The 24,692-nt window shown below is 43.7% G+C and overlaps 1 protein-coding gene across 4 annotated transcripts in view; it reads left to right on the top strand.

The window, feature by feature from the left end:
• LOC124789502 (F-box/LRR-repeat protein 2) overlaps positions 1-24,692 on the top strand; it is a 551,725-nt gene that overhangs the window by 362,286 nt on the left and 164,747 nt on the right. The window lies entirely within an intron of this gene.

The following is a 24,692-nucleotide window of genomic DNA, read 5'->3' as shown; positions in this document are numbered from 1 at the left end:
AAGTGGTCACCGGCATCACATCCTCTGTCAATACAACACTCAGGAACTTCGCTACGTCCTGCCCCCACCACTGAAGATTTAATCCATGGGATCACAACCGTCATCCAAATCATCCAACCCTTTCGATGCACTTGGTAACTTCCAACAAATTACAGTGTCTGCCCACTCCATAGTTCACCTCAACAACATCGCCACGTACTGCTACAACCAGTCCGTCCACTTTCTCCTTCCTGGACAGCCTTGTTTAATCCGATTCCCACACTGTCCTGTTAGCATCTCCAAACTTACTGCATTCTTTTTAAACGTATCAGAACGGAACCTATTGGGCTGGATACAGTCACGGAAGCGCGACTGTTAGTCGGCAGTGTCTCGAGAAACAATAGAGGTCGACGAATGCATTGGTGTACATGTCATCATGTATGAGGGGCGTTTAAAAAGCAATGCAACACATTTTTTTCTGAAAGCGGGTTTGTTTTATTCAGGTTCCAATACACCATATTATTCCCCACTCTTTTGGCTGCAAAACACTATTTTTCAACATAATCTCCGACGGCCTTATGTTACCTTGTATTGTATTGTATGTTAACCGGGGGCCTAGAAACGACGGAGAGGCTCCGTCCCCGCCGCAGCCGCAGTTGTCCACAACGCCACGACGACAGCCGCAATCCACTTCACTCCTCCGCCGCCCCACACCAAACCACTCTTTCAGGGTTATTGTGCGGTTCGGTCCCCAGTGGACCCCCCCACCCCTCCCCCAGGGATCGTCTCACACCAGACCAGTGTAACCCCCCCCCCCCCCTACGTTTGCGTGGTAGAATAATGGTGGTGTACGCGTACGTGGAGAACTTGTTTGCGGAGAAATCGCCGACATAGTGTGGCTGAGGCGCAATAAGGGGAACCAGCCCGCATTCGCCGAGGCAGATGGAAAACGGCCTAAAAACCATGCAGAGACTGGCTGGCTCACCGGACCTTGACACGAATCCGCCGGTCGGATTCGTGCCGGGGGCCTGGCGCTCCTTCCCAATCCGGAAAGCCGTGTTATGTTACCTTACTAGGAGAACCAGTATGCCCGCATGGTACCGCTCTACTGGTCGGCGTCGGAGCCAACGTCTTGCTGAGTCAAACTCACCATGACCCACGTGCTGCTTCCCACGGAGTTCATCCTTCATTAGGCCAAACACGTTGCAGTCGGAAGGTGAGAGAGCAAGACTGTAGTGTGGATGAGGGAGAACAGTTCAATAAAGTTTTGTAAGCTCCTTTCAGGTACGCAGACTTGTGTGAGGCCTTGCGTTGTCATGGGTAAGTTCGTTTGCATTTTCGTGGCGACGAACACGCCGAAGTTTTTTCTTCATTTTCCTTAGGAGAGCACAGTACTCTTCAGAGTGGATCGTTGCACCATAAGGGAGGACATCAAACAAAATAACCCCTTCAGAGTCCCAAAAGACCGTCCCCATGATCTGACTGGCAGATGGCGCACCTTTGAATTTTTTCTTCATAGCAGAGGTAAAAATGGAAATGAGCGTTTGGCATCATTGGCCGGGAGGCCCCTTGCGAGGCATATCCGGCCGCCTTGATGCAGGTCTTATTACATTCGACGCCACATTGGGCGACCTGCGCGCCGGATGGGGATAAAATGATGATGAACACAACACAATACCCAGTCCCTGAATGGAGAAAATCCCCAACCCATCCGGGAATCGAACCCGGGCCCGTAGGACGGCAATCCGTCACGCTGACCACTTTTTTTTCCATTTTGTTCTGTATTTTTCATTGCGTTTGGTCTGGACGGACGTCACAAGACATCCGTTCAAGTTGATCATTGATTTCTTTACTCAGTTATTTATTACAGAGGGCGAGCAGCCCTCTGACCGCTACTCAGCTATTGGGGCAGACATAGGAGGGGTGGTGCAGCGCCACTCCATGGACTGCGGTTTTGTTTCCGGTTCGAAATGCTGAACCCATGACTCATCGCCTGTGACGATCTTCAACAAAAATTGTCACGATCAGCCTCGTAAAGCACAAGCAATTCCGCGTTGCTCCTTCATTGCTCTTTATGATCTTCTGTTAGGTGGTGAGGAACCCAGTGAGCACACGACTCTCAGTACGCCAGCTGGCGGACGAATGTGTCAGCACTACCAACGGATACGTCCGGTTGTGGATCGAGTGTCTGACTGTGATCCGTCGATCACCTCGAATGAGAGTGTCCGCACGTTCCAACATTGCAGGAGTCACAGCTGTGTGCGGCCGACCGGGACGCGAGAGGTCGGACAACTTTGCGCGACCTCGGGTTGATGATGACAGACGCCTCGCCCAGCGACTCATGGTGGTGTTATTTACTGCCAGGTCCCTGTACACATTCTGCAAGCATCTATGAGTGTCTGCGATGCTCTGGCGTCTGGTTTCCCGCCAATAGAAACTTAGTGACAGCTCTCTGTATAGAACGAACGTCCGTCACAGATGCCATTGTGAAGGCTACTTGTAGCGCCTCCATCTTTCGGCACTCCATGAAACTATAAAGGCTGAAGCGGGTATTTTCCACGATGTCCCACAACAAATTTCGCATTTTTTGAACCGAAAATGGCCGAGAAAAAAATGTGTTGCGTTACTTGCTGAACGCGCCACGTATGTCTACAACACAAGAACTGTTATGAACTCTACCATTCATTATATATTCCTTACTGTCATTTCTTGTTAACAATATTAGCTTATCCCCAAGAATAAGCAGTTTTCACTCGGCTAGTACTCGGCAGAAATCAAACCTGCATTTGGACCGGACCTCCTTAACTCTTGTGCAAAAAGGTGTGCAGTATACTGCTGCATCCATTTTCAATAAGCTACGACTCGAATTCAAAAATCTTAGCAGTAATCCACGCGCCTTCAAATCGAAACTGAAGAGTTTCCTCATAGGTCACTCCTTCTATTCTGTCGAGGAGTTCCTTGAAAAATTAAGCTGATTTCCATTGTATTGTTGATTGCGTTTACTTAAACTTATGGACTGACTTTTTTCGGGTTCATAAAAATTTATTTTTATCTGTTATTACTTTTGTTTGTAATTTCATGTACTGACACGTTCCATGACCTCGGAGATTTGCTCCTCAATTTGGTCCTACGGAACTTGAAGTGTAAATAAAATAAAAATAAAAAATAAAGCGTTCCTTGCACTTTTACTGTGACAAACGAAAATATGATGTTATTAAATTTCAGACAGCCTAGATTATTGTGGCGTACCATGTGTCGTGTGACTGTTGTGTACAATGGACGGATGTAAACAGAATGAAAATTGTACTAGCGCGCTTGAAACCAATTACACTAAGAACTGTTCTTGCGCATACGAGCAAGTAACAGTTGATTGTTTGTTGTTACGGTCTTCATTCCCAAGATCTCCATGCTAGTCTCTCCTGTGCACGCCTCTTCATGCCTCCATAACTACTGCAACCTACATCCATTTGAGTCTGCGCACTGTAGTCAAGCTTTAATCTCCTTCTACAACTTTCGTTCTCTCACCCAGCCGCACACTTCCTTCCATGAATAAATTAGCGATTCCTTGATGCCTCGGGTTGTGTACTGTCAAACACTCTAGTATTTTAATCAAATTATACCATAAATTTCCTCCTTCCCCGATTCGATTCAGTCCTCTTCATTAGTAATCCCATCTAACTTCCACCATTCTTCTGCAGCACCATATTACAATAAGTTCTGTTCTCTTCTTGTCTGAACTGTCTGTAGTACAAGTTTCGCTTCTGTACAAGACTACACTACAGACAAATAACTTCAGAAAAGACCTCGTATTACTTAAATTTATTTTAGATATTAACAAATTTCTCTCGTTGAGACATGGATTTCTTTTTATTGCCAGTTTGATTTCTACGTCATTTATTTTTCGGCCATCGTCGTTTATTATTCTCCCAAGATAGCGAAACCCATGTATTAATTTTAGTGTTCATTTCCCAATATAATTCCCTTGGCATCGCCTGGTTCAATTAAACTGCGTTAAGTTTCCACTGACTTACCTCTCTGGATATTCAACATATAATCTTCCTTCAAAACACAATGTGTTCGGTTCATCTGCCCTCTCTAGTCCTTCGCTGTCTCTGAAAAAATAAAAACATGATCGGCAGATCTGAAAGTTTTTATATCTTCTCCTTGAACATTAATTTCTTTACCAAATTTCTCCTTTGGTTCCTTTACCACTCGTTCTGTGTAAAGACTGAACAACATGGTGGATAGGTTGCCATTTTATGTCAGTCCTTTCTCAGTTCCTGGTCCTTTTTAACGCCATACAACTCTCAATACTGTACTGTGGTTTCTGTATTGGTTGTAGATAACGTACCATCTTTGCATCTTATCCCTGAAAATTCAAAAGTTTGAGAGTGTATTCCAGTCAATACTTTCGAACGATTTTTCTAAACCTACAAATGTTATAAAAGTAGCTTTGTCTTCCTCCAATCTTCCTAGAACATTCATAGAGAGCGTATTGCCTCGTATGGTCCACATTTTCCGGAGCCCAAACTGATCTTCCTCCAGGTCGGCTCCTATCAGTCGTTCCATTCTACTGTTGACGGATGGCTAACACGGTTAAATATTACGTGTACATTGATGTTATCTCGCGTGTAAATTCAGAAACGTATTTGGTGCATCAGACGTTTATGTTCTATTCTTGCAGGTCAAGTGCTCTTACACCCTTCATTTCGAGATAGTTCTTCCTCATTGCGGTTTCAATGTTCGTTGTCTCATTTTCGTGCAGTTTTCCCACATAGATTGTGGCGTTCAGTATATTTACTATATCTCAATATGACATCGTTCAGTCCTCCGTCGTCATCTGGATTTTCACCGCACGTATGTGATTCTTTCACTGCAGTACACCAGAAATCCGTCGGGTACCATGCGTGACCAAACCTTACTCGATTAATGATGTAATGCGACTCCTACGAGGATTTTTCTGGCTGTAGTACGATTTTGTTCGAATGGAGCGCTGCACTGAGAGTATTTAACACCCTTTCCCTGCTGCGATGTTTGCTGTAATGCTTTTTTTCTTGAAATGTGTAGTAAGTCAGAATACGGACGCTGTGTGAGTAATGCTTTCCCTCCCTCGGTGCTATCTCTTATGTGGCCATTTACTATATAGCTGTGCCTAATATCTGAGTGCCCATTAAACTGCATTAGATGAACGACTATAATTCTTCTTATTTGTCATTATTATTTCCACTGCGTCATAAATGTACATAGCTAGTGGTATGAGATTTCTACTGCCACCAAAGAATCTCTGGAGTTGAGAGTTTTAGAACACACTGGACTCTGTGAACGATTAAATATACGAGGGTTGGAACTTTAATAGTGGCAACTATTCATTTACAGCTCGCACAAAATAGATACGTGTTTCAAAGTTTTACTGAACTTCAAAGTAGTCACCAGCATTGTGTATAATCCGCTGCCAGCGATGTAGAAGTCGTAGGATACTCTTAGCAGTGCCATTTGTGTTGACAGTTCGAGCGGCGCGGTCTATTACCCGACGAATTTGTAGTAGTTCTGAAGCGAATGCCGTGAAGTGTTTCCTTCAGTTTAGAAATCGAGTTGAACTTATGAGAGCTTAAGTCAGGAGAGTGCAGTAGGTGGCATAGCACTTAGCAGCCACATCAGTCAAACAAATCAGTAACAGCTTGCACTGTACGTGCTTGAGCATTGTCCTGCAAAATGATGGTCAGGTCCTGCAGAATGTGGCATGACTTCTGTCTCTATGCTGTTCATTTTTGGAACACATCCTACGACCAGCTTAGAGACAGAAGTGACGACATTTTCTGCAGGACCTGACCATCGTTTTGCAGGACAATGCTCAAGAACGTACAGTGCAAGCTGTTACTGATTTGTTTGACTGATGGGGCTGCTAAGTGCTACACCACCTACTGCACTCCCCTGATTTAAGCCTTCGTAAGTTCAACGCGATTTCTAAACTGAAGGAAACACTTCACGGCATTCGCTTCAGAACTATTACAAATTCGTCGGGCAATAGACCGCATTGCTTGAACTGTCAACACAACTGGCACTGCTAAGAGTATCGCAGGACTTCCACGTCACTGGCAACGGATTATACACAATGCTGGTGACTACTTTGAAGGTCAACAAAACTTTGAAACACGTATATATTTTGTACTAGCCGTAAATAAATAGTTGCCACTATTAAAGTTCCAACCCTCGTATAAAAATGAAGTTGTCCAAATCAGCCACGTTGATTGCTTCCAGTGGGTTCCATCCCCAAGGAAGTATCTTCGCATAGCTTTCATCTTGATCGGTACAATCACTGTTAGATCTAAATAACGTGCCATCTATTCGATACCATTATTTTTGAAATTCGGAGATCCCGGCACGGATTTTATTTCTTTAAGCTTCATTTGCATTCTCATGGCCGTAGAGCAGTTCTTAAGACGGAAGGATGTATAAAAGGAAACTGAGACATACTTTAAAAAATAAACAGTGATAATTATGTTTTAGCGCTTGCGAGCTGTCTGTGTAATAGGTTGCATTTCAAATTACCTGAAAGTCGGCATTGGTCGCACAGAAATAGCACGCCTAGCTGGCACTGCACTTCAGTTGTATGTGGTTGGAGCCGAATTTCGACGACCCTGCTCAGTCATTTCAAAACTGGCAACTATTTTGAGAGACTGTGCTAAATCTCTATCAATAGTGCAGACCATTGTGCAGGCTGTTGACGAAGTCTAACTACCGAGTACTGTGCTTATTTCTTCTTAGTGATTGTGTGTTGTGCTGATCTGTTCTATTTAATGACTGTTGTGCTAATCTATACCTGTATTCCCGGTCACCAGATACAACATCCGGGATACATTTCAGAATTTTCCGCATTCTTTTACGGAGCGAGAGCATGTGGCAGTGTTGACACTAATTTGTCCACCAAATCAAGACAGAGTCAGAATCACGATGTTACATCACACTAGCTGCCAGTGGATAGATTAAAAGTTGCTTATACTATACAAATCAGGAAAATAGCTGCTAATTTAAGCTGTGAAGCCGTACTTGGGCTAGAGTCTACTAATTCATCACACGTGGCGTAAACGTAAGAGGTCGGCCACGCTGCCAGATTTAATTAAAAGCGTGACAACAAGGTTATCTAGAACACTAGTAATCTAACGTACCACTTAGGATTGTTTTCAGGTGTTAGAGTCCAGTTTTAGTTGTAGTGTGGTCAACCCCATATGCTTACAACATTGTGTTGTTGTTGTGGTCTTCAGTCATGAGACTGGTTTGATGCAGCTCTCCATGCTACTCTATCCTGTGCAAGCTTCTTCATTTCCCAGTACCTACTGCAGCCTACATCCTTCTGAATCTGGTTAGTGTATTCATTTCTTGGTCTCCCTCTACGATTTTTATCCTCCACGCTGCCCTCCAGTACTAAATTGGTGATCCCTTGATGCCTCAGAACACGTCCTACCAACCAATCCCTTCTTCTGGTCAAGTTGTGCCACAAACTCCTCTTTTCCTCAATTCTGTTCAATACCTCCTCATTAGTTATGTGATCTACCCATCTAATCTTCAGCATTCTTCTGTAGCACCACATTCCGAAAGCTTCTATTCTTTTCTTGTCCAAACTACTTATCGTCCACGTTTCACTTCCATACATGGCTACACTCCATACAAATACTTTCAGAAACGATTTCCTGACACTTAAATCAATACTCGATGTTAACAAATTTCTCTTCTTCAGAAACGATTTCCTTGCCATTGCCAGTCTACATATTATATCCTCTCTACTTCGACCATCATCAGTTATTTTGCTCCCCAAATAGCAAAACTCCTTTACTATGTTAAGTGTCTCATTTCCTAATCTAATTCCCTCAGCATCACCCGACTTAATTCGACTACATTCCATTATCCTCGTTTTGCATTTGTTGATGTTCATCTTATACCCTAGTTTCAAGACACTGTCCATTCCGTTCAACTTCTCTTCCAAGTCCTTTGCTGTCTCTGACAGAATTACAATGTCATCGGCGAGCCTCAAAATTTTTATTTCTTCTCCATGGATTCTAATACCTACTCCGAACTTTTCTTTTGTTTCCTTTACTGTTTGCTCAATATACAGATTGAATAACATCGGGGAGAGGCTACAACTCTGCTTCGCTTTCATGGCCCTCGATTTTTACAACTGCCATCTGGTTTCTGTACAAATTGTAAATAGCCTTTCGCTCCCTGTATTTTACCGCTGCCACCTACAGAATTTGAAATTCCAGTCAACATTCTCAAAGGCTTTCTCTAAGTCTACCAATGCTAGAAACGTAGGTTTGCCTTTTCTTAATCTTTCTTCTAAGATAAGTCGTAGGGTCAGTATTGCCTCACGTGTTCCAACATTTCTACGGAATCCGAACTGATCCTCCCCGAGGTTGGCTTCTACAAGTTTTTCCATTCGTCTGTAAAGAATTCGCGTTAGTATTTTGCAGCAGTGACTTATTAAACTGATAGTTCGGTAATTTTCACACCTGTCAACATCTGCTTTCTTTGGGATTGGAATTATTGTGTGGTTTGGTGAGCTCTTGGATTCAAGTATGTTGATTCGATGGGTTGTACTAGTGCAAACATTTGAAAATAGTTACACAACCGAAACATCGCTGGTATGGAAACGAAATGAAGGGCTGTTGTAAGCCATCCAGTGGCAGCCAATGTGGTAAAATGGAACCTTCCAGGTAGTTTGTGGTGTAGGTGGACGCTGTTGCTACCAAAATACTGGACAACGTTAAGTGCGGTAAAAACCTTGGTGTTAATAGAGATAAAAAGGCTGTGTGTTGGCTCTCATGTCTCACGTACTCTGCAGAAACAACAAAAATATGGCTCTAAAATGTCGCAGGTGCTTATCACAACCACTGAAAAAAATTAGCAATGGCATTGGGCGTACAGCAGTTCTTAAAAAGGAAGTAAGCATAATAAGAAACTCAGATATAATTTTAAAAATAAACAATGATAATGATGTTTTAGGACTTGCGAGCTGTCTGTGTAATAGGTCGCATTTCAAGTAACCCGAAAGACGGCAGTGGTCGTACTGATATAGCATGCCTAGCATTGCAACTCATCCATTGGTATAATTTATTGACTGACTAGTTGCGGACATGGCACATTTTCATAAACCACCTGTTACAGAGAACAAAATTTTTGTGTGTCGATACATTGATTGTGATGGAAGACTTGAGAAAACCAAAATAATGGCTGGAGAAAAATTGTGTCACGAAATTTTAACCCTGGGTAGCTGACGCCAGTAGGAACCAAAATTACTAATGTTATGTAGGTCGACAAGGTATCATTTTTAAGCTACGGAAACTTGGCGCCACGTGCTCCGATTGGCGGTGGGATTTCCCTGTTGCCGGATGCTCTGGACAACTCATGACCAAGAATGCTTTGCCTGCCGGAGATCGCGACGTATCCAAGGTGGTCCCCACCCTCGGTGGTAGCGCGCCAGCCATCCACTCTGGGGCAGGGGGGAGGGGGGGGGGGGCTGGGGGCGAATCCGCCGGGTTCCCGACACGTCCATTGGAGTTTCATGATAAGACGTAGCTTGAACAAATCCGTAAACAGCTGTTAGTTCGCGTACAGAAAGTCTTTTGCGATTGTGTCGGCCCTGAAAAGGGCCTTTTTAGAAGCTAGAACATTGTTTCCTTAAAGCAGGTGCTCGAACTGGCGACCCTCTGACGTGACACAAGCTTGGTAACGTCGAACGGTGTTTTGCCGAACTCTTTCAAAGATTCCTGGCATTGCCCTGATGTTACGAAACAGGCTTGTGTTTTGTATGAAATAAAAACAAATATGGAATAATTTACTCCTCCCAAGATTACGGATGCCAGCAGAAATCAAGCAGAATACTAGGAAGAGCCGGCCGCGGTGGACGAGCGGTTCTAGGCGCTTCAGTCCGGAACCGCGTGACTGCTGCGGTCGCCGATTCGAATCCTGCCTCGGGCATGGATGTGTGTGATGTCCTTAGGTTAGTTAGGTTTAAGTAGTTCTAAGTTCTAGGGGACTGATGACCTCAGATGTTAAGTCCCATAGTGCTCAGAGCCATTTGAAACATACTAGCAAGATAGTTACAAAGCAATTCGAAGAGTGCACTACATAGAAAAGACGTAATCACAAACACAATCTGATGTAAACAACTTCTGTCTGATATGAAACGAAAACAAATATGGAAGAAAAGACATGAAGGACTGATAAACTTGCAGCGCTCGAAGTGGCGTGGTAGCGAGCCCAGGTCGTGTTACCGGTAGTTCCTATATGAGCTCATGGCCGTGTGGAGCACTGTGTCTCGTACTGAACAAGCTAGTGATATTAATACAATCGCAGGGTGAACTGAATATTTCAGAGATTATTTAAGACCATACAATAAAATTATTTGCATCAACGTCAGTCACATTTCCGATAATGCCTGCAAAAATAAGCCAGCGTGACACAGTAAACTCCAATACTTTATGCTCATTCACTGACATACTACACAAGATAATAACTACAATTGTGACATGTTTTAACGCAGATTTGAGCTACATCTGAAGTGTGTTGACATGAACGTAACAAGTATATCCCACATACAAAATTCGTAAGCCATATTTTACGTACACCATTATTACCCACATTCGTTGAAACCACTCATAAAATTTTGTTCATGTAATAACTGTCTTGCGAAAATTGGCAGAGTCCGAAACTAGTCAGCTGATAAATAACTGGCAGGTATGGTTCAAACAATTAAGTATGCCTTTTCTTCGGTATTTGAGAGCTATAAGACAGTATGTACTGAAAATCTTTGTCACAGTCACCTAAACTAAAGAGATACACTCAGTCAGGGTATCTTTGTACTGCTTACCACTTTCGTTTCAAATGGCCGATGCTCTACCTACTTGCATTGTATTGTACTAAAAGTAACAGTTTTAATGCCTCTGTGATTCATGTTCAATATTTCAGTTGTGTTTCGAATTTCCTAGAAGGTCTTAATCTTGTGCTTATCCTTTAATCGCGTTGGCTGGAAAAAGAGCTTTTGGCGACAGTGATTTATTTTCAAGAATGCCAGGTCGATACAAATACCTTTATATATCTAAGTAAACCTGCAGTACTGAAATAAAGCTGTTTGGTATTACTTCTTATTAACACCTGATTTCCTTCCGGCAAGATCTAACTCTACGCAGAGCATTAGATATAGGAAAAACTCTTTGTTGTTTAAGACTGGTCGAAAGTTACCCTGAATGACATTGTAACTTTGTAGTAGCATTAAAACTGAAATTTTGCCCTAATAGGGCGTAGTAAGTACAGATTTTCACTTTTCACGACTCGGTAACTACAGATGCAAAAAGTTACAATGTCTGTTGTGATGTGTAATTTACACTACTGGCCATTAAAATTACTACACCAAGAAGAAATGCAGATGATAAACGGGTATTCATTGGACAAATATATTATACTAAAACTGGCATGTGATTACATTTTCACGCAGTTTGGGTGCATAGATCCTGAGAAATCAGTACCCAGAAAAACCACCTCTGGCCGTAATAACGGCCTTAATACGCATGGACATTGAGTCAAACAGAGCTTGGATGGCGTGTACAGGCACAGCTGCGCATGCAGCTTCAACACGATACCACAGTTCATCAACAGTAGTGACTGGCGTATTGTGACGAGCCAGTTGCTCGGCCACCATTGACCAGACGTTTTCAATTGGTGAGAGATCTGGAGAATGTACTGGCCAGGGCAGCAGTCGAACATTTTCTGTATCCAGAAAGGCCCGTATAGGACCTGCAACATACGGTCGTGCATTATTCTGCTGAAATTTAGGGTTTCGCAGGGATCGAATGAAGGGTAGAGCCACGGGTCATAACACATCTGAAATGTAACGTCCACTGTTCAAAGTGTCGTCAATGCGAACAAGAGATGGCCGAGACGTGTAACCAATGGCACCCCATACCATCACGTCGGGTGATACAGCAGTATGGCGATGACGAATACACGCTTCCAATGTGCGTTTACCGCGATGTCGCCAAACACGGATGTGACCATCATGACGCTGTAAACAGAATCTGGATTCATTCGAAAAAACGACTTTTTGCCTTTCGTGCACCCAGGTTCGTCGTTGAGTACACAATCGCAGGCGCTCCTGTCTGTGATGCAGCGACAAGGATAACCTTAGCCATGGTCTCCGAACTGATAGTCCATGCTGCTGCAGCCGGCCGAAGTGGCCTTGCGGTTAAAGGCGCTGCAGTCTGGATCCGCAAGACCGCTACGGTCGCATGTTCGAATCCTGCCTCGGGCATGGATGTTTGTGATGTCCTTGGGTTAGTTAGGTTTAACTAGTTCTAAGTTCTAGGGGACTAATGACCTCAGCAGTTGAGTCCCATAGTGCTGAGAGCCATTTGAACCAGCCATGCTGCTGCAAACGTCGTCGAACTGTTCGTGAAGATGGTTGTTGTCTTGCAAACGTCCCCATCTGTTGACTCGGGGATCGAGACGTGGCTGCACGATCCGTTACAGCCTTGCGGATAAGATGCCTGTCATCTCGACTGCTAGTGATACGAGGCCGTGGGGATCCAGCACAGCGTTCCGTTTTACACTCCTGACCACACCGATTCCATATTATGCTAACACTCACTGGATCTCGACCAACGCGAGCAGCAATGTCGCGATACGATAAACCGCAATCGCGATACAATTAAGACCTTTATCAAAGTCGGAAACGTGATGGTACGCATTTCTCCTCCTTACACGAGGCATCACAACAACGTTTCACCAGGTAACGCCGGTCAACTGCTGTTTGTGTATGAGAAATCGGTCGGAAACTTTCCTCATGTCAGTACGTTGTAGGTGTCGCCACCGGTGCCAACCTTGTGTGAATGCTCTGAAAAGCTAATCATTTGCATATCATAGCATCTTCTTCCTGTCGGTTAAATTTCGCGTCTGTAGCATGTCATCTTCGTGGTGTAGCAGTTTTAATGGCCAGTAGTGTATATCTAAGTAAACCTGCAGTACTGAGTTAACACTGTTTGTTTTTACACGTGATTTCCTTCCGGTAAAGATTGAAATCTACCCAAAGCATTAGATATAGGAAACATTCTTCGTTTTTTAACACTGGTCGAAAGTTATACTGAATGTCAGTGCAACTTTGTACCAGCATTAAAACTGAAATTTTGCCCTAATAAATGGTTCAAATGGCTCTGAGCACTATGGGACTTAACATCTACGGTCATCAGTCCCCTAGAACTTAGAACTACTTAAACCTAACTAACCTAAGGGCATCACACACATCCATGCCCGAGGCAGGATTCGAACCTGCGGCCGTAGCAGTCGCGCGGTTCCGGACTGTAGCGTGGCCACCGCGGTCGGCTCTTATTTTACATTCGTGATCTACTCGGGAGGTATAAGTAGGGGGAAGCAATATATTCGATACCTCATCCAGAAACGCACCCTCTCGAAACCTGCACAGCAAGTTAGACCGCGATGCAGAGCGCCTCTCTTGCAGAGTCTGCCACTTGAGTTTGCTAAACATCTCCGTAACGCTATCACGCTTACCAAATAACCCTGTGACGAAACGGGCCGCTCTTCTTTGGATCTTCTCTATCTCCTCCGTCAACCCGACGTGGTACTCATCCCACACTGATGAGCAATACTCAAGTATAGGTCGAACGAGCGTTTTGTAAGCCACCTCCTTTGTTGATGGACTACATTTTCTAAGGAGTCTCCCAATGAATCTCAACCTGGCACCCGCCTTACCAACAATTAATTTTATATGATCATTCCACTTCAAATCGTTCCGCACGTATACTCCCAGATATTTTGCAGAAGTAACTGCTACCAGTGTTTGTTCCGCTATCATATAATCCTACAATAAAGGGTCCTTCTTTCTATGTATTCGCAATACATCTGGCTCACAATTTTAACTGTTAGGACGTTTCAAAGCAATGGACGTTTCACTGTGAAGTGAAAGATTCATTAAAGGGCGGTTAAAATGAAAATTAAATAGCCCGCCTCAGAAAAATACTCACTGTTGCTGACTTTACTTCAACTATGGAGTGCGGTTAGGAAAGTGTTACCTGGCACTCTCGCGCTTGCAGTGTGTTGGGCATGCGGCCTCACAGCCTGCAGGTGATCGCGTGGTGCGCGAGGTCGGCTATGCTCGCGTCCCGGCGGATTCCGCACGTGCGGAGCTGGCCAAAGCCTCTAAAAGCGGCCGCCCTGGAACACGGCCAGGTCCCGCGCCGCCTGCTCTGCTGACGCTGCCGGGAGAGAGCGAGCTGGCCGGCGTGTCACTGTGTGTGTGTGTGTGTGGGGGGGGGGGGGGGTTCGGAAAGAAGGGGGGCAGAGGGGCGCGAGGCCAAGTAGCTGAAGAAACAGAGACATCGAGCAAAATCTGCATTTACAATTTGTACAGAAAGTAGATGGCAATTATAAAAGTCGAGCGGCATGAAAGGGAAGCAGTGGTTGGGAAGGGGGTGAGACAGGGTTGTAGCCTCTCCCCGATGCTATTCAATCTGTATATTTACCAAGCAGTAAAGGAAACAAAAGAAAAGTTCGGAGTAGGTATTAAAATCCATGGAGAAGAAATAAAATCTTTGAGGTTCGCCGATGACATTGTAATTCTGTCAGAGACAACAAAGGACTTGGAAGAGCAGTTGAACGGAATGTACAGTGTCTTGAAAGGAGGATATAAGATGAACATCAACAAAAGTAAAACGAGGATAATGGTAGGTAGTCGAATTAAGTCGGGTGATGCTGAGGGAATTAGATTAGGAAATGAGACACTTAAAGTAGTAAAGGAGTTTTGCTATTTGGGGAGCAAAATAACTGATGATGGTAGCAGTAGAGAGGATATAAAATGTAGACTGGCAATGGCAAGGAAATCGTTTCTGAAGAAGAGAAATTTGTTAACATCGAGTATAGACTGAAGTGTCAGGAAGTCGTTTCTGAAAGTATTTGTATGGAGAGTAGCCTTGTATGGAAGTGAAACATGGACGATAAATAGTTTAGACAAGAAGAGAATAGAAGCTTTCGAAATGTGGTGTTACAAAGAATGCTGAAGATTAGATGGGTAGATCACATAACTAATGATGAGGTATTGAATAGAATTGGGAAGAAGAGGAGTTTGTGGCACAACTTGACTAGAAGAAGGGATCGGTTGGTAGGACATGTTCTGAGGTATCAAGGGTTCACCAATTTAGTACTGGATGGCAGCGTGGACGGTAAAAATCGTAGAGGGAGACTAAGAGATGAATATGCTAAGCAGATTCAGAAGGATGTAGGCTGCAGTAGGTACTGAGAGATGAAGAAGCTTGCACAGGATAGAGTAGCATGGAGAGCTGCATCAAACCAGTCTCAGGACTGAAGACCACAACAACAACAACAACAACAACTGCAGAAACGAATTTTCGCGCTTCATTTCGTCCACTTTTTTTTTTAATTGTATTGCTGTGTGCTGATACAGAACAGCCATTTACGAGGTGCGACAATAAAGTAATGAGACTGATGTGAAAAAAAATGTTGCTTACCGTTTTAGTCAAGTTTAGTGTTGCCTCCTGCAAAGTAGTTCCCTTCTGATTGCACACATTTTTTCCAGCGGTTCTGCCGTTGATGGTACCGTTTCTGGTACTCATCTTCAGTAATATCCTCCAAGACCCTCTTCATACCTTTTTGGACATCTTGTGTTGTTTGAGAATGATGTCCCTTGACCGCCGTTTTGACTCTTGGAAATAGAAAAAAGTCGCATGGAGCGATATCTGGTGGATAAGGTGGCTATGGTAGTACTTAAATTTGTTTTGAGGTAAGAAATTGCTGTACTGACAGAGCAGTATGGGATGGCGCATTATCGTGACGCAGATTCTAATTATCAGCAATTTTGGCACGGACACGAATCACTCTTTTATGAAGTCTTTCTAAAGTTTCTTTGTAGTAATATTGGTTAACTGCTTGTCTAGGAGGCACGCACTCTTTATGAACAATACCCCCGAAATCAAATCCGCCCGTGGGGTTGATGGTCGTCCATTGCGGTCTTCATCTTCAAGTCACAAACACGTGTTAACTTATTACAGCTCAACTTACTACTGAGCAGCTGCATCGATGTGCCCCTTGGACTAGAAGCAGCTTATAGACCAAGGTCAAAGATATTGTGCCTATGCAAGCCTGCAGGGTTGTCACATCTTGCAAAGAAAATCAGTCTCATTAATTTATTGTCACACCCGTACATGTGTTTATAAGCATACTTGTTGTTATACTCTTCAATCCGAAGACTTACTTTATGCTGGTCTCCCACGCTAGTTTACCCTGGATAAATCTGATCAGCTCTACGGAAATTAATGTTTAAACCAGCTTAAGCAATCACAAGATCGCAACAGGGTGCCACTGAGGACAACAGAGACCTACTCTATATCGACAGATGTATGATCTCAACTCTGTCCACAGGCCCTGGCCGGCCTATCGGTACCGACCGACCGCCATGTCACCTTTCGCCAGTCGAGAGGCGTGAGGTCAGCAGACCGGTCTCGCGTCCGTTGTCAGTTTTCGTGACCTGAAGCCTCTCCTACTCGGTCAAATAGATCCTCAGCTGGCATCACGAGGCTGAATGCACCCCGTTCCAGTCCTCCCACCAAGGAAGAATCCGTAGCAGGACCGAGAATCGAAACCGGGTCCTCTGGTTGGCAGTCACCCGTGTCGACCACTCAGCTATGGAGGCGGATATTCTGCTAGTATAGCTCTTTGAAACCAAAAAAACATGAGTCCTATGTACATAAAGAGAGGTGATCAACAGCAAGGACTTAGAAAAATGGAACTGGGGCCAGAACGAAGAAAGGAACACAATATCGCATTATACACCTAGCGATAGGTCGAAAACAGCCAGAAGGAAGTCTGAATTACTCCCTAATACCAGGGAGAGCAGTGTGTATAGGCACCGGGACAACCGGGAAGCCGGCCGGAGTGGCCGAGCGGTTCTAGGCGCTACAGTCTGGAGCCGCGCGACCGTTACGGTCGCAGGTTCGAATCCTGCCTCGTGCATGGATGTGTGTTATGTCCTTAGGTCAGTAAGGTTTAATTATTTCTAAGTTCTAGGCGACTGATGACCTCAGAAGTTAAGTCCCATAGTGCTCAGAGCCATTTGAACCATTTTTTTGAACAACCGGGAAACGTGGGAAAAACCAGGCAACTTTTTAGAATTCCGGGAATTTTTCATTGTTTTAGTTTTCATCTAAATTTTTGTTACTTTGATTGGTAAGAACTGATACTCTGACCAAGAATGTTACTGTATCCGGCCACACTGCAGAAAAATACTGCTGGCATAAAACATAAACGGGACAAAAAATCAAAATAAAACTTAAACGAGAGAAAAAAACCAAAATAAAACTTAAGTTGCAAAGGAAATGCGCCTTTTGCAACAACGAAACACAGTGCACACGCAAGTGTCTGCCAACAGCAAAACGGGTTAAAGGCTTTAGGACGAAGACTAAGCAATTCTTCAGAACAACAAACTGCTTCCGGTGAGCGTGACGTCACAACTGTTCACATTAGGTTCGTTTCAACAGCTGCCAACGGGCTCTTGCACATGCTTAGTTGAGTCGTGTATGAGCAGTATCTTCTCCCGTTTCTGGCTGCTTGAAATGTGTCTGTTAGCTGTATCAGCAGTAACAACAAGCAACCAGATAATACCGGGTAAAGTTTTTCTGGCGCACCCAAGCTGCCAGATTCGCACATGGCGCAGAGCAGTCTTGAGTTGTAGTGGGGAGGGGGAGTAGTTTCCAAGTGACCAGTTTTTACTTTTAGTGATTTTGCTGTTTCTTCTTCGTTTACAACTCTCACGTCAAATGAAAACAAAATAGAATTCTGTGGCCGGGAGCTATCAAGTGAATTAAAATACATTCACATAATTACAGAAGGCTAAAATATGTTATTAGTTGCATTTTTATGTTTTGGCAGTCAAGCAATAATCGCCTTGCAGAACAATGAAGTTATTTCTGTCGATTTGCTAAAGAAATTTGCTTTTTGTTAGTCTTTTCCGCGGAGGCAGTTAATTTATTTGGAGCGAAGTGTTTCATTCCACGCCGTTGTCTAGTTTCAACTGTATGTTGAATTTCAAATGCATGTTTTCATCTTCCGGCACGTGTGGCATCATGCCACAATAAAGAACCAAACATGAAATTATACAGTACTTGTACTCCAAGAAAATTTACATCCAGAAAACGACACTAAAAAACTTAATATCAAGTCGGGGCCTACATATTTGTGAATCTGGACATATAAATGCGCACTTTAAGCCGAATTATGTGTTTCTGTATGATTCACGAAATTCCGATGTTCTCTGAGTATCATCTGATGTCCTGTTTCGTTTATGACGTAATGTAAGATCTCTTAATGATATGTAAGATCCCCTAATGCTGTAGTACGAACATACGGGCTTCCTATGTCATCGTAGTTGTGTTCGTGCAGTACCGCCTGTTTTCTGGTGCTCTCTGGCAGTTGATGAAATGAATTCTAACATGCCGCGGGAAAATATTGCGAATGTGGTGTGAAAAGCGTTACTTTCAGAGCAAATTTCACTTTACGCAAGATGAATTATGTTACGTGCGAGAATGTCCTTTGAATTTCTTAGAACAGAGCGTTTGACTCCCATTTAAAGCTTAATGCTTTAAAGGCCCGCCACTTAGAAGAATCTCAAGCCAGACATTTCCGTCATTATTTAAAATTTTACTGGCACATTTGCGTGATATATCTTAAAGTGTATCGCACACAAAAAAGACCAATATTATATGTGAAAGCTTAGCTTTGATTTTAGCTACACTATAATAATTTAAACAATTAACATTTTCTATTTGTGTGTTCGCTCTTCTTAATAGTGATGTTGCTATCGGCTGACGGCATCACGTGTCCTACGCTCTGAAGATCTGCCATCAACGCCTGGCGAGATCACGTGACATGAGCCACGACTGGCTTATAAAAGCGCACCGCAATCTCGATTTCAATGTTTCGGAAACTAACGTGCTCTATTTGATACGAAAGTACGCAGCATATATGTTGCTGCACATCGAAGATCTTTCCAAAACGCGTTTTTTTTACGAATTGGGGGGGGGGTGTTGTTTTTCTAAAGTGCCTGGACGTTTTACGCTGGTGTATAAAACCTTAACCATTCAAAGGATAGGTTTTACAGTTCCGAGAGAAAATTTACTGTCACTTAAACACGGAAAAAGTGTGTTTTCACCCGGAAAAAAAATGTATAATGGACGATTTCATTCATCATAAATCTCTCGTATGAATTTGCCCCCCGTTCTTGCGATGTTAAACCCTAATCTTCCTTCCTTATTCCTTTTTTGATCCTCAATCCCTCTACTGTCTGATTCAGTACCTCACAGTTAGTGGCCAGTATGCAGCCTACAGGGAGCGCATAAAAATATGGAAACACAAAAACACAACTCACTACCGTGCGTAACACGATGAAGAAAATCCGTCGGCATTCACAACAGCTTCCAGTCGTCTCGGAACGGAGAAATACAGATCCTGTTTGATTTTGAAGGGATTGTTATACTAAACTCCCTGCAAAACAGTGGCAACATAAAGTAACGATGATAGAGATGGATAGCGATAACGCACCCTTCTCTGCAAAGCAGACTAAAAAGGCACAAGAATATTACGATCTGAAGATTGTGGTGGCCAGGGGAGATGCAACAACTCCTCGTTCCCACAAAGCCATTCCCGGAGGACGCGAGCTGTGTGAGCAGGGGCCCTCCCGTCTTCGATTACTGCATTGCCATTGGGGAAGAAACACTGTACAAGGGGAAAGATCTGATAAGCCAAAACGGTCACATAATCCTTGATAGTGATGCGATCTTGTAAAGTATCCATGGGACCCATGAAATACCACGATGTGGCTGACCAAGTCATCACCGTACTCCATCCATGTTTCGTTGTTGGGACGTAATCTAGGCCAGAAGTTCGAAACTGTGTGAAACGAAACTTCATCTTCTCTTTCTTGCGCCTTCGTACCGCATCGTGGCAAGGGGTAGCTGCATGCCTTTTAGTCACCACTCTGTTACCCCCTGGGACGCAGTATGCGTGCCCCAACAGTCTACGTGTGGTTTTATCCATTTGAAAGTGAGCGGAAGATTTTAAATATTTCCTAATCGTGAAATTGAGGCGGGTGCCGGGCCTGTATTCACCTAAGGATGTGGAAAATCGCCCAAAAACGACGTCCAGGTTGGCCAGCAAACCGACCCTCGTCGGTAATCCGTCGGGCGGATTTAAATCGGAGTTTTCGCATCTCCCCGTCCCGGAAGTGAGGCTTTATCTTGCACTATTTTCAGGTGGTATGAAGCGAGACTAATCAGACCAAATAACCATCTTCCATTTCCCTATAGTCCATGGTTCACCACCATGTTTTCCTGTTACGCGCATTTCTGTCACTGATGTGGTTTTGGAATTCCAGTTCGCTCTGGAATTTTATGCTAATGGAACTCCTTACGTGCTGTTTGGCGCTGGCAGGGTTCGCGAGTGCGACGTTCACTTCTGCAGTGACATTTGCAGCTGTCGTCTCATTACTTTTCGTCCGAATCGTGTTCAATGGCTGTCCTTTACGACCACTCAACACACACTTTCGTCCGCGTTGTGATGTCTTTTGAAACACCGAACACTTCAGTTACGCCGGCCGGAGTGGCAGAGCGGTTCTAGGCGCTTCAGTCTGGAAACCCGCGACCGCTAGGGTCACAGGTTCGAATCCTGCCTCGGGCATGGATGTGTGTGATGTCCTTAGGTCAGTAAGGTTTAAGTAATTCTAAATTCTAGAGGACTGATGACCTCAGATGTTAAGTCCCATAGTGCTCAGAGCCATTTGAAACATTTGAACTTCAGCTACGATGGTTACGGGATCACCCACCATAGGAGCACCAAGAATTTTCCCACTTTAAGATCCACTTAGCTTCGACATAATGTACACAGAACTACACGGAACACTGTGCTGACTTGCAACGCATTGAGGACATTGCACCGGTGCCGTTCGTGGTTAAATACAGTAGCACAACCTGCAGGCTTGGATAGCACCCGAATTTATGTTTAAGCTTGCGTGTGACCTCGTCTTTCCATATTTTTGTCCAATCCTTGTACTACATAAAATGAAAAGACAGACTAACAATACTTGCGCTTTTAGCAGTTTAGATACTCTGCAAGACATGTCCTGAAATTGTACGGTGAAACGAGGACGCAGTGGGTGAAGGGCCACAGACACTGAAGGCGGTGGATCCGTAAGCAGCTGTGTGTTTGAAATATACCTTCCGTCCCTTTCTAGGAGCCTCCGTGGGTTATCGCGAAGACCTGTTCGAGCCCGCGGTCTGATATACGCGCTCTTAACGATGAGCGACGCACTGCTTGGCTGACTCACTCGTACACGTCTATAGGCCGGCCCAGATTAACCGCTGCAGTGCTACGGTTTTTATAAGGACCGTCACCGTCGCTTTGCCCCGTGAGACAGAGTTAAAAGTTGCCACTACACGTAGATCAGTAATAAATGCTCTGTAACAAACACACTACTTTCAAATGGCTCTCAGATTCGACGAATAGACCGGATAACGAGCACAGAAAACATTAACAACACCATCTCCAACTGGTTTCTAGCCACTTAACGCCAATAGCCTTCTCCATAAACATAAAAAGATAATAGTCTAAAGAAAGAGAAGGAGACTCACAAAAACGACACAGCTGAAGCTTTCACTTGAACAAACTGAATTTTTTTTGACTTATATTAGCCCTCCCCCCTTCCCCAGTCAGACTCGTTCTTTAACATCTCCATCGAGCTAAATGGTCCTCGCTTTCTTTTGCAGCCACTTCCTACCAGGTCTCTAATTACCTCCTTGTCGACGGGCCGTTAAACACTAACCTTCTTTCCTACCGATCTGAATGAAGTAAGTTTTCTATGGTGGCCGTCATTCGTTTCCATTTTATTTTTATTTTCTGTACTACGACGTTTCAGATGGATAGCCAATTTGAAGCAACTGCGCGCACATTAGAAAAAAAGTCATTAGAATACAAGGTACAAAGCAACCACCGGTTATTGTGATTAGAATAAATACAGAATGGAAAGAGCATTTACAGTGGATTAAACCGTTCACTACATATGGTTTGGGTTAAGTCATATAATTATGTCCGCAATCTGTGTTTTTTTTTCTTTATTGTGGTTTCATTCCCCTGCCCCATATGGGCAGGGGAGGGCTGTCAACGGCGTAATCCGCCGCTCTTCAGCTGAGAGACATGACAGCTAATAAAAGAAGAAAATGAAACATATAAAGGCGATGAAAAGGCGATAATGGAGAGGGGAGATAATGGAGGTAAAAGTACACTGACATGGAGACGTTCATATGGGGACAATTAAAAAAGTCGACATAAAGTTAAGCAATCTGTGGTTGGCCTGATATGCAATAACGTAAATTAAAATTAAATTCTATATAAGTATAACTAAAAACAGTAAGTAGGCAGTGGTTAAAAACGTCATAAAATGAAATGGTTCACTACGTTACCGGGCTTCTAGATCTTTAGCCATGATATACGTTTCAGCACAAACGGCAACACGCAGCCAAGCCGTTTAGTAGTGTGAGAGAGCACTTAACTGTAAGCAGTGACATCTGCTGGCAAACAAGTCAATGAGTTCTGGACAGGTACGATCTATGTGTCATTTGTGCTATCTAAGATACTGAAATGAATTTGGGAAGGGAGGGAAGGAAGTATTGTTTTCTCTTTGTTCCACGTGCGAGGATCGTAACTAATACTATAGAGATACAAGTTGTTCTAATAATATAGTTGTTATACAGAGTTGTTAACAACAAAAATGAAATAGGACTATGTAAATACTTCCCTCCTCCTTCTCAGAAACAGAGACGTTAGAAACATTGAGATAAAATGATAAACAATATAAGTACACATAACACTACTGTCGTGACATTAGTTTGACAACGTATGTAACAATAAATACATGTCAAGTTTACGCTCATGCTCCCGCATATTTCTTTGACTCAGCAGTCAAGAGAGAACCTCTGGGTTAAAGTATCAGAATTATGAAGATCAAAATACGAGATACAAAAAAATATAAACAATAAAACTGGAAGTTTTATACGGTAAGAAGAAGATAGAAGAACAAAGGAGGAAGCATTGAAATTGACGCTCTTTAGATCATCAAATGTTGTTGTTGTTGTTGTTGTGGTCTTCAGTCCTGAGACTGGTTTGATGCAGCTCTCCATGCTACTCTATCCTGTGCAAGCTTCTTCATCTCCCAGTACCTACTGCAACCTGCATCCTTCTGAATCTGCTTAGTGTATTCATCTCTTGGTCTCCCTCCACGCTGCCCTCCAATACTAAATTGGTGATCCCTTGATGCCTCAGAACATGTCAAGTTGTGCTATAAATTTCTTTTCTCTCCAATTCTATTCAATACCTCCTCATTAGTTATGTGATCTACCCATCAAATCTTCAGCACTCTTCTGTCCCACCACATTTCGAAAGCTTCTATTTTCTTCTTGTCCAAACTATTTATCGTCTACGTTTCTCTTCCATACATGGCTCCACTCCATAAAAATACTTTCACAAACGTCTTCCTGACACATAAATCTATACTCGATATTAACAAATTCCTCTTCTTCAGAAACGCTTTCCTTGCATTTGCCATTGCCCGTCTACTTCGACCATCATCAGTTGTTTTGCTCCCCAAATAGCAAAACTCATCTTCTACATTAAGTGTCTCATTTCCTAATCTAATTCGCTCAGCATCACCCGACTTAATTCTACTACATTCCATTATCCTTTCTCTCCTGATAACGACGTGCTCCTGAGTAGTCCCCGCCCGGAGATCCGAATGGCGGACTATTTTACCTCCGGAATATTTTACCCAAGAGGACGCCATCATCATTTAACCATACAGTAAAGCTGCATGCCCTCGGGAAAAATTACGGCTGTAGTTAGCCCTTGCTTTCAGCCGTTCGCAGTATCAGCACGGCAAGGCCGTTTTGGTTAGTGTTGCAAGCCCAGATCAGTCAATCATCCAGACTGTTGCCCCTGCAACTACTGAAAAGGCTGTTTGCTCTTCTTCAGGAGCCACACATTTGTCTGACCTCTCAAGAGATACCCCTCCGTTGTGGTTGCACCTACGGTACGGCTATCTGTACCATTGAGGCACGCAAGCCTCCCCACCAACGGCAAGATCCATGGTTCATGGATGACCCAAACAGAGAAGAAAACTGGGAGCTTATGCTCTTATACATTTTGGGCATCTTGTTCCCACATACTGAACCAACATACATGTCCACACTGATTTCTCTTATCTCTTAGTAATTATAGCAGTGGAACCACTGCAGATACCTAAAAGACGGGAAAATTAATGTAATTAAAACAATTAAGGAAATGTTGGTGGCTGTCTGCTACAATTAGACAGCTCTTCTTCCTACCGACAACGTGTGCTCCCACTAAAGTGCAACATTCGCCAAGAAAACCAACAAATGACGAAGCCAAATGCTACCCTCCCCCACCCCTGCACGGAGAACGCACATGCGAACTCTTTCGAAACTTTACCGACAACAGAACATCTTTACTGACTGCACTCACCTCCGATTCGATACACACAACAGTCTGGAAACATAACCTCCTCCCATCCACCTGCCCCCGCCAGCGACCCTACCCCAGGTCCCACAACTCCCTTCCCAGAGCCGCGAGGCCTTCCG

Source organism: Schistocerca piceifrons, chromosome 3, assembly GCF_021461385.2.
Source record: "Schistocerca piceifrons isolate TAMUIC-IGC-003096 chromosome 3, iqSchPice1.1, whole genome shotgun sequence".
In the NCBI taxonomy this organism is placed as follows: Eukaryota; Metazoa; Arthropoda; class Insecta; order Orthoptera; family Acrididae; genus Schistocerca; species Schistocerca piceifrons.
This window is presented reverse-complemented; position numbering and strand designations above follow the sequence as displayed.